The sequence below is a fragment of the Rhinopithecus bieti genome, unplaced genomic scaffold, assembly GCF_001698545.2.
Source record: "Rhinopithecus bieti isolate Rb0 unplaced genomic scaffold, ASM169854v2 scaffold_19617, whole genome shotgun sequence".
Lineage (NCBI taxonomy): Eukaryota > Metazoa > Chordata > Mammalia > Primates > Cercopithecidae > Rhinopithecus > Rhinopithecus bieti.
In genome coordinates this window covers 1,175,585-1,186,152 of record NW_016809622.1, presented here as the reverse complement: position 1 = coordinate 1,186,152, position 10,568 = coordinate 1,175,585, and the positions used below count along the sequence as shown (strand labels likewise).

Below are 10,568 nucleotides of genomic sequence, written 5' to 3'. Positions count from 1 at the left end.
AAAAAAATACATGTCTCGGAAATTACGAGACCCTTGAACTTAGTTCTTCGTATTGGAGGAAAACATTTCAAGGGGAAATCATTTCAAATCCATTTTAAAACCTAGATTTGAGAACTAAAAATAGTAATAGTAAAACTAACAATTTTTTGAGTGATTATTAGGTCCCAGGTGTTATTTTAAGTGTTTTGTAAGAATTATTTACTCTTAAGCATGGGCCAATGAGGTAGTTAAAGTACTGTTTCCATCCCCATTTTACCTATGGGAAAATTTAGGCTTTAAGAGTTAAGTACTTTTCTGAAACCCTGGCTGTAGAGCCAGGATTTGGACACAGGTCTGTCTGCCTATATTTTAGTGAACAAGATCATGAATGTAATTTTCATGTTTTTATTTCACAGTTTTATTAGCTGAACTGAATTTTCTACAGTTAGGTCAGATGATTGTCAGATTAAAAAAAGAAAAAGAAGAAGCTATATTTTATGTCCTAACCAAACTATTAATAAGTAAATTGGAAAAGTTAGAGTACACATTTTTGGGCTGGGCATGGTGGCTGAAGCCTGTAATCTCAGCACTTTGGGAGGCCGAGGTGGGTGGATCACTTGAGGTCGGGAGTTTGAGACCAGCCTGACCAACATGGGGAAACCTCGTCTCTACTGAAAATACAAAATTAGCTGGACGTCGTGGCGCATGCCTGTAATCCCAGCTACTCGGGAGACTGAGGCAGGAGAATCGCTTGAACCTGAGAGGCGGAGGTTGCAGTGAGCTGATACCGCGCCACTGCACTCCAGACTGGGGACCGATCTCGACTCCACCTCAAAAAAAAAAAAAGAAAAAAAAGAATACACATTTTTGTTTAGTGGTGAATGATATATTATAAGTTGATTGACAAAATTGCAACTAAAATTGACCTTTGAGAAACTAGAAATGGAGACACAACTGTAATACTAGAAAATAAATAATGGTTAGGATTATATTAATAAGAATGATAGCTGTCACTTATGAACTCAGATTTCGTAGTCAAACAGGTTTGGGTGACTTCTTTTATTGGTTCCATCACTTAGTGACAAAATCACTGTGGTTCAATTTCTTAACTGTTCTAAACCTCTCTTCTGTAGCTGTGAGATGGAAACAATAATAGGACCTACCCAATAAGTTGTAATAGGAAGTAAATGAGATAATTAAATAGAGTGCTAAAGGTTAGCAATCATTACTAGAAGTGATTTGTACATTTTATGTTTATTATTTATTGTCCTCACTAAAGTCATGCAATATCATTTTTGTGTGTGTGTGTGTGTGTGTGTGTGTGTGTGTGTGTGTTTTAGACAGAGTCTTGCTCTGTTGCCCAGATTGGAGTGCAATGGTGCGATCTCAGCTCACCGCAATTTCCGCCTCCTGGGTTCAAGCGATTCTCCTGCCTCAGCCTCCCGAGTAGCTGGGATTACAGGCACACGCCACCATGCCCAACTAATTTTTTTGTATTTTTTGTAGAGACAGAGTTTTACCATGTTGGCCAGGCTGTTCTTGAACTCCTGACCTCAAGTGATCCACCTGCCTTGGCCTCCCAAAGTGCTGGGATTACAAGGCATGAACCATCACACCTGGCCCAGTCTTACTAACTTTCCATGGTTATTTGTCCATCTTCACAACTACACTTAAGGGGAATGATAATATCTTACTCCTTTTTGTGTCCTCAGTACCTGGCACAGTGCCTGAGCACAGAGCAGTCAATATTTGTGGGGTAGATGAATGAAGGAAAGGGTGAAAACTAACAAATGGTGACCTCGAAGAATAGATGCAGTGGATGTAATGTGGAGCATGAGGAAGCGAGTCAGGGCCAGCTACGTAATTTGCAGGGCTCAGTGCATAATGAAAACACAGACTTCCTTGTTCAAAAAGTAGGGGAAAAGGTGCTAAAGTGCTGTTAAAACAGGTACTAAAAGCAAAGCTTTTTTCTTTCTGCGGTGTCTCTCCTGACTTGTCATGGCGTTTTTTATTTGCTATTTTATGTTCTAAGTAAGAAAAATTAAACATTTAAATTGTTAGTGTGAATTTTACCATTGGTCTTTGTAATGTGCAGTGCCTCTTTGAAATACAGATATGACAGCATTAGGCTCATATGCAGAATCAAAATTACGCAACTTATATTTTGTAGCTTGTACGTACACATATGTTTTGTTCTTATAGAACTGTGGAATCACCAGACTTAACTTTTTATTTCATTTGTTGAGGTGTGCCTATCTTCCTGTGCTCTCTACCTTCAGCTTACCGATGAGAAAGGAAGGTCTGAAAGGGAAAGGAACTATGTATCACTCTTTTTCTTTCCTTCTATGTTATCATTTTCACTGTAAGTGACTTGGTAATAAAGGGGAAGTAACATGAGTAAGAAAAGATACAATGGGCTTCTTCAGTCATTCCTGTTGCTTTGAACTCTGTCGCCTTCCTTCTTTATTCAAAATGTGTCTGGTTCTCATGGAAAGCCTCTCAGGGCTACCAGTGTCCCCACTTAATCAGTCTAGACATAACATGCCGTCCTTTGAGTTGCTTTGAGTCTCCCTGAACCCCTACTCATCATGGGGCCACAGGAATTCAGAGCTCATGGGGCTACATGTGAAGGAGGCAGAAAGGAGAAAGGGGGCATGCATACTGCATATATCTTCCCTTTTCCTACATGTGCTTCATTGCTTCATCATAGTTCATTTAGGAAACACAAGTTCAGAGGTAAAATTATTAAAAATTTCAAGATGGTGACAACAAAACATTAAGCCAGGCAGGGCTGGTAGGTGGTCCTTCTGAGCATGAGCCCCTTTGTGACTGCAGAGCTTGAATGCTCATGAAGCTGGCCCTGAAGCATGGTTAAACTCAAAGGAAGACCTTCCTAGAAATAAATGTTCTAAATGTAGGAATTGGTACCCAGAAGAGATTGTGGTATTTCTTACTTGAGAGATTTTTAAAAAGTCTTATTCGTCTGGGAATATATAAGCATGCTTATCCCTGTAGGCAGGTGAATGGACTTAGTCTCTCCTGAAAGTCCCTTTCTACCCTGCCTGTACATTCTCCACTGTCATAGCCCCCAAAACATGTAGAAGAAAATTCTTTCAACTCTCTTCTGAATTTGGTGAGATTAGAAGGTATGTTATACTCATTATGTCTTTGGAGTCATTAATGAGACAAGACATTTGATAAAAACATAACTTGGAGAAGAATGAATCAAAAAAGACATTTTAATACTGCTTGTTATGCTCTTCATCTTTAATTAGGTTGTGGTATTCGCTTTGGACTTATACTGTTGAGACAGCTTATACATCTTGAGAAAAAATGAATCCTTTTTCATTCTTTAAGACATACGCATGCAGTATGTGGTTTTGACATGCTAGTTCACAATCCCCCACATTATGCCTTTAGACCTCACAAATAAATGTTATATGATGGGTATCCCACTGAGATGTGAAAATGAAATATGCAAACCTGAAATAACTTGGAAGAAGGGTGAGGCAGGGAAGAAAGGACTCTCTTACCAGAATGTTGAAAATATATCCCATATTGAAGTTATTATGATACCACAAAAATCTGAATGTAATTTAGATGGTTTGGTTGAGGGTGGATGGCAGAGTACACGTGTGAGGGGGAAAACTGTAGACATGTGGACAACATTTTCAGAAGAGCCTCTCAGCTCAAGGTCACATGTCCCCACAAGTATTGAGAGGTGAAAGAAAGTGCTCAGAAGATGTTTTGTTTATGTTTCAGACAGCACTGTGTAATGATTTGTTATTATTTTGATGGCATGTGTTAAAAGGCAGCCAAATGCAATAGCCAACTCTGGGTATTTTCTCCCTAATGACATCAGGTTCACAATGCAAAAATATTTAGAATGTGCTATTGCTAATGAAAAGTAATGTTCTCCACTCTATATTGACAGTATTTTGTTTAAAATGCTGTTTCATTTGGAACAGAATTAATCGTTGTCTGTGATCTGTCTCTTTAATAATGCCTTTCCATTTTTGTCACTCCTCAATACTATTTTAGGGCAAATAAATGCTGGTATTGCAGACTGTTATAAGTAAATTTTTGCAGGTGCTCAAAGTTATATGTGCCAGCTGTCTTTTCATTATAGAAGAACATTAAATGCTCTATTTGGTGTCTCCTAAAAAAGCTCTTACTCTCGGTTTCGTTTGATAACCTAGTATTGTCCCTACCATCTTCCTGTGAGGGTGAAGAAGTGCCATCCAAAATAATCTTCCAGCAGAGTATCAGAAAGGCCAATTTTAAAATAAATTGTTTTCATATCTTTCAGATTAGGAGCTGAGGATATTTCAGGGTATTTGAATTCTCAATGCAGAATTTAAACATGTCTTGATTGACCCTCTGTTTGCTTGAAGTTCTATGGAAAATACTTTATCTACTAAGCCCAGTGAGGGCTGTGTTACTGGTCTGAGTCTGAGAGAGTGTTTAATTGTGATATTACACACATCTCCCTCTAATCATGCTGCACAGAAGCCGAAAGATGCAAAACCATCCATACTTTAGGATGACCTGATAGGACAAATCTCTTTACTCATTTATTCATTCAGTGAATATCTTAGCACATACTATGTTTTAGGCAGTATTCTAGGCACATAGCACACCTCAGGAAGCAAAACAGACTTAGAGCCAATCCTCTGTGGATTTACTTTAACATTGCAAGCAAACATTCTAGTCCTGTGCTGCCTAATATGATAGCCCCTTGCCTCGTGAAATTTAAATACAAAGGAATAAAATTAAGAACACACTGGCTATATTTCAGCTACCCAATAGCCACATGTGAATGAGTGGCTACCACATTGGATAGCCCAGATACAGGACATTTCCGTTATTGCAGAAAGTTCTGTTGCATAGCACTGTCAGTCATCAAGAGAAAAAACATCTTATCAGTTGAGTTAACCACCTCAGCACATTTTGACACACTAATGAAAGTAGGGTAAGATACTGACATTAAGTTATACCATGGTGTTTGCATTTGCAGTACTTATTTGTGGTATCCTAGGTTCAGCCTGTTCAGATGTGCAATAACCAGACACTTTTAGGAAGAAGAAACTTCTCTGGGGAGATGTATGCACATAAAAGAGGCAAGAAGCTGGCACAAGTGCTGCTGTTACTATTCCCCATGTGGCCTTGGTAAACATTGTAACCATGTTGAATTTTTTTCTGTTGAGCCTGCACATGGTCTCAAATCCTTTTGAATACAGCATTCTAAGTGGTCATTGTCACTTGGAGTTGGTATGTAGATGAATCCTCTTTGCCCTTCCTGATCTCTGTACAAATCTGCTTCTCATTATCTTAGTAAACAGCTTAAATGACTAAAATTCTTCATTCAGCTTATGGCAAGAGAACAAGGAGGAGCAGTATTGATATTGCCAAACTGCCTGTATCAGGCGTCTGTTCTAATATTCATTTATGCTCACCTGACTCCAGAGGAATCTCTAATGAAAAGAGCAATAGCTCACTGGTTTGGGGACCTGATTGCATAGAGTCTTGGAGTTGGAAGGAATTGTTTAGCACATTGTTTAGCATTATGCCTGACTATTTCTTTTCTTTTAAAGTACATTCAATGTCTTTAGTAGATATTATCTATAATTTGAAGAAGGAAAGCTTTACTGTGTTCTTAAGGGTTTAATAGTTACCTTCCCTAGTACTGAACTTAAAAATCCCCTGGGAAAGTTAGGATGGAAATTTATATCAGTGGGGGAAGGAGACTTGGGCCTTCAGCCTTATATCTTGATTGATTATCCCTTTTACAAACTGATATGGAAAGAGAAACTTATTTTTAACATGTTCAACGTGGTTCATGTGAGAAAACAGATGTTTATAATAGGAAATGCTATTGTGTGGAGGGAATTATCAAAGCTCACTTACAAGGTTGAGAGACTTTTACGTCATAGGTCAGATTTGATGTAAGAGCCATTGTGCTTGCTGTCTGGGTTGAGTGATGACTGCAATGGCTAATCATTGCCATTATTAATGACCTCTTCTTAAAAGGCAAACAAAAGGAGGAAGTCTGGTGTCAGTATTAAGTCTGCCTTTGTGACTGTTAAAGTATCATCCCAATTATAACTGTCTATGGGAACATCGTGCAGAAAGTAAATAGTTTGGTAATTCCCATGATCTTAGCCAGCAAGATAAACATGAAAGAACTAGTTTCGTGTTATAATGACCACATACCCTATGTGGCTGCTAGTGAGATGCAAGTGCTATTACTTAATTGTGTAATATTCTGTCTCACTACAGTTGAGTATAATATATCTTAGAGCCTTTTTGATGGTTTTCTTGCTGTTTTGAAAAAGTGAAAGAGTTGAAGTACTGTAGAATATAGTATAGGATAGAAGTCAAGTAGAATACAACGCACAAGTTATGATGTGTAATTTTAAAAACTTTCTTTACATCAAATATTGAAGGGTGCTTTAATGAACACATTTGCTATTTATGCATTTTAAAATAAGGAGACTAAATAACCAAATAAAGCATTAATTGAAGCGTCACTTTCTCTGTATGCCTTTTCAAATCCTCCGTGAAATAAAGTAGGATTTAAATGTGAATAGTGTAATAATTAAATTCAAACAATCACAGTGAGGAAAATAGTGATCATCATCAACTTCATAATGCTTACCAATTTTATTCCTGGCTAGAGATGTGTTTATATTAATTCAGTTTTCTTAAAATACCTTTCCCTGACCTAGTTTGAGTCTGCTAATTACAAAGAGATTATTTTAACATTTCTGTGACAGTATTGTTTTAGAAACATATACATGGAAATTGCTGGCCTTCCTTCCTTTAAAAGCAGCACGCCCTCTGTGCTGTGGACCACAACATGTGGCTCTGTGTCTCCCTGCATCTCTGTGTTCAGTTCATCTCCCTGGCCTGCTGTTGTTCATTTGGAAATCTTTCTGGAAAAGCCCCTTGGCTCAGGCCCTGTTTTTGCACCTGAAAACCTTCTGTGTTGGCATCCAAAGTAGCCTTTTTGCCCGTGTCTCTGCATTGGTGTGCCCCCCACATCTTTGCTGGACTCACAACCCAGTGCTCTCCCATCACACAGCTGTGTACACACTTGACATGGCTCTTTTGGCCCCTGTTCAGATTGAACTCCAGTGCCAGGCATTGAAGACCTTCAGTCACTTGGCTCTACCATATCTGATTTCTAAAGCTCATTTTGTGTGACTCCCCGGCTACCCCCTACATTCTGGGAAAGGTGAACCATGGGTACACAGCTTCTTCCATTAAGCCAGAGTGAAGAGGGATTTTTTTCTTCACTTAAAATCGTGTCCTCTCTCTACCCTTCCATATATTCTCTTTAAGAAGTAAATCAATGTTCATTTCCTCCCTCTTTATTCTGGCTTTCCATTCTCTTGTGAATTTCACTTGGAGGGTGTGATACAATTTATTTCTCATTAAATTCTCTAAAATTATTTTCTGTACCTGTCCTATATTCTAATCAATATAAGGAAATATTCATCTACATCCCCACAGAATTAAAGCAATTAAACATATAGTTGTATACAAGTATTGCTTGATACTCCATTTATTTTCATAATGTCTCACATAATTACAGATGCTTGTCTAACAACTGTGTAGTTTTAATCAGTTTTGAAAAGGAAGTGTACTACCTCTGTTTCCACACCCCTCCCGTTTTCTAAGATACTTCAAATATTTTTGGGTTTTATAAAAGCAAAACCTGGTCTCTCCTGTACAGATATTAAAAGATATAGATAGATTATAGTCAAACCACCATAAATAAATATTCATACATATGTTCATTCACATATCCTCATAATTCAAGTCAGTATACACAAAAATTTCCAATCTTAGCAGTGATGAATATATACAAGTGAAAGCAACTGTTAGGTACCCTTCACCTATATTGATTTAGCCAAATTTGTTACTATACAGTGCTGACAGACATACGGTGAAATAGACATACCCACTTATTTCTGATATGGTCTTTCCGAGAGTCCTCTAAGAAAATGTCAGTCATAAAACAAATCTTATACTTGGCATCAGTCATCTAACTTAATGCACTAAAAGCAGTAAACTAAAATCCATTTGGTACCATAATGTTTACATTTAGAATTATGAAGCACTGAAAGCAACCTAAAAGCTAATAGTTGAAAAATATAAACTGTGGCATATCAGTTGAACAGAATTAGGTCAGACTGTGGGTTCAAATCCCTTTTGGAACAAATACTTAACTAGCTTTGTGTCCTTAGCAAGTGATGGAACTCACGGAGTATTGGTTTCCTTGTCTGTACAGTGGTGAACTAGACTATTCCCCAAGGACTGGTTCTGCTTTGGAGAGGTGAGAGTGGTCATTCGGATTTGATTTCAGGTTGCTTTCTTTTTATATTCTTACTGAACCAGTAAACAAACGGTACAGAAGGGGAACATGATACTAAGAAAGTTAATGAATGTAGTTCTTTAGTACCTTTCTCATCAAGGGGTAACTGGAGTTTGATGGAAAACACCGTCTATACAGAGTCAGGAAATGGCCATTTCTGAGGTGTGCAGAACCACAGGCTCACCCCTTTCACGGGGTTAGGATGGGAGCTGTTACAGAGGGAATTTCCTGTATTTTAAAAAATTTAAACAATGGAATCCAGCTTCGTTAGCTTTGGGTACTGCAAATGATTTACTATAACATAATAAACATCGAGTGAGAAAAATATATAATAAATTTTTTCTCCTTCAATAAGATATGCAAATATATATCCAAATTATATTGCTTACACAAAGTAACTGAAAGTGATTTGTTCTCAATGAGTTAAACTACACATTGAATTTCCCTGGGGTATCTTCACTATCATTTCAGATTCAGGGTTTTGGTGCTTAATTATTGATATCCTTTGGAAGATAATAATAATAACAACAATAATAATACGGTGGTGCTAAGTGCTGTAAAAACTGCATTAGGTGCATGACCCCAGTAGGCACTGACTTTTCAAAGGTGTGCAGGTTTCACGAGGACACTCTATATATACATCTTAAGGCTTTGTAAGGACTAATTGAGGTAATGTACATGAAGTGCCAAATAATGGTGCCTGGCATGTGACAGGCATCCAAGAATTGGTAGTTATTATTGCCACTGTATTTCAACAATAAGATGCCATCTGCTCTAAGTTATGGCATTGCTTTGTGAATGAATCAGGGAAAAAAAAAAAAAACACAGCCAATTAAACTATGACATAATAGTTTTATCACTTAAATTTTTTATTATTGAAAGAGCTCTCTTAGACGTATTTAGACATAAATTTTATCATATGTTACTCTTGTGCCTGAATAAGAAGAAAGATACAAGCAACATAAATTGAGTAAGGTATCCCGGAAACTTCTTCACATTCAAAGTTTGATTCCCCTAAATCATGACAGGTCATTAAACTACAGCTCATTGCTGTGTTTTTCCATGTAGCATTGTCCTGTATACTATAAAGAGCGTTGTTCGTGCAGCATTTCTTGAGTGTGCCACCGTTGCCTTCATGATTTCTTTTTTCTGAGCCTCTTACATCCTTTCAAAAACTTTCCTTTTTGACTAAACTCAAAACTTCATTTTTCCTCCTCGGTTGAACTGTATGTTGCCTGAAGTTAAGTGGCCTCTGTCCAAAGTTAGCAAGAAATTTTAGGCAAATTGATGTTTAATGGTCTAACAATAGTCCTACATGATACATTAATTAATTAAACCACATCTGTTTCAGGGATTTGCCAGTTTTTTTTCCTGACCTTAGTTGTATTGCTTGACCTTGACATAGGATAGTGATCTCTGTGCGTGTCTTTCCATAACAAAACATAACACAGTTTATTCTATCTGGGTGTATTTTCTTGTCTCACATCCTGGAAAGCTTACAGCTTAGCTTTTGCTTTTTGAGAAAATATGAAATTGCTGTCATTCTTCAGTCATGAATGTTTGCCTCACTCAGTTCAACTTTATACTTCTAACTATACTATTTCCATACCTTTCTGTGCACACAGTAACTTTTTTGCTCAACGATAAGTCATGGTGTAGTTTTAAAAGATAATTTCAATGGTAATTAATTCAATGAGGAGCATTCACATTGCACACAGGTCAGTGGACATGACATGATATGGACTGCTAAGATAAAGGCTGTACATACTCAGGCAATGAAAACTATAGCATGACCAGAACCTGAAAGCCAGAAGTTGTTATATACCACTGAGTATAAGACACAGTCCTACTTCTGGGATGTGGGGGAGAAATGTCCTAGAATTGATGGAACATAGGCCAGGCATGGTGGCTCACACTGGTAATCCCAGCACTTTGGGAGGCGGAGGCAGGTGGATCACGAGGTCAGGAGTTCAAGAGCAGCCTGGCCAAGATGGTGAAACCCCGTCTTTACTAAAAATACAAAAATTAGCTGGGTGCGGTGACAGGCGCCTGTAATCCCAGCTAATGGGGAGGCTGAGGCAGGAGAATGACTTGAACCCGGGGGTCAGAAGTTGCAGTGAACCAAAATCGTGCCACTGCACTCCAGCCTGGTTGACAGAGCAAGACTTCATCTCAAAAAAACAAACAAACAACAACAACAAAAACTGGT

General features: G+C 37.9%; 1 protein-coding gene across 4 annotated transcripts in view; it reads left to right on the top strand.

Moving 5' to 3' along the window:
- BBS9 (Bardet-Biedl syndrome 9) overlaps window positions 1-10,568 on the top strand; it is a 506,926-nt gene that overhangs the window by 404,169 nt on the left and 92,189 nt on the right. The gene's annotated exons all lie outside the window — the stretch shown is intronic.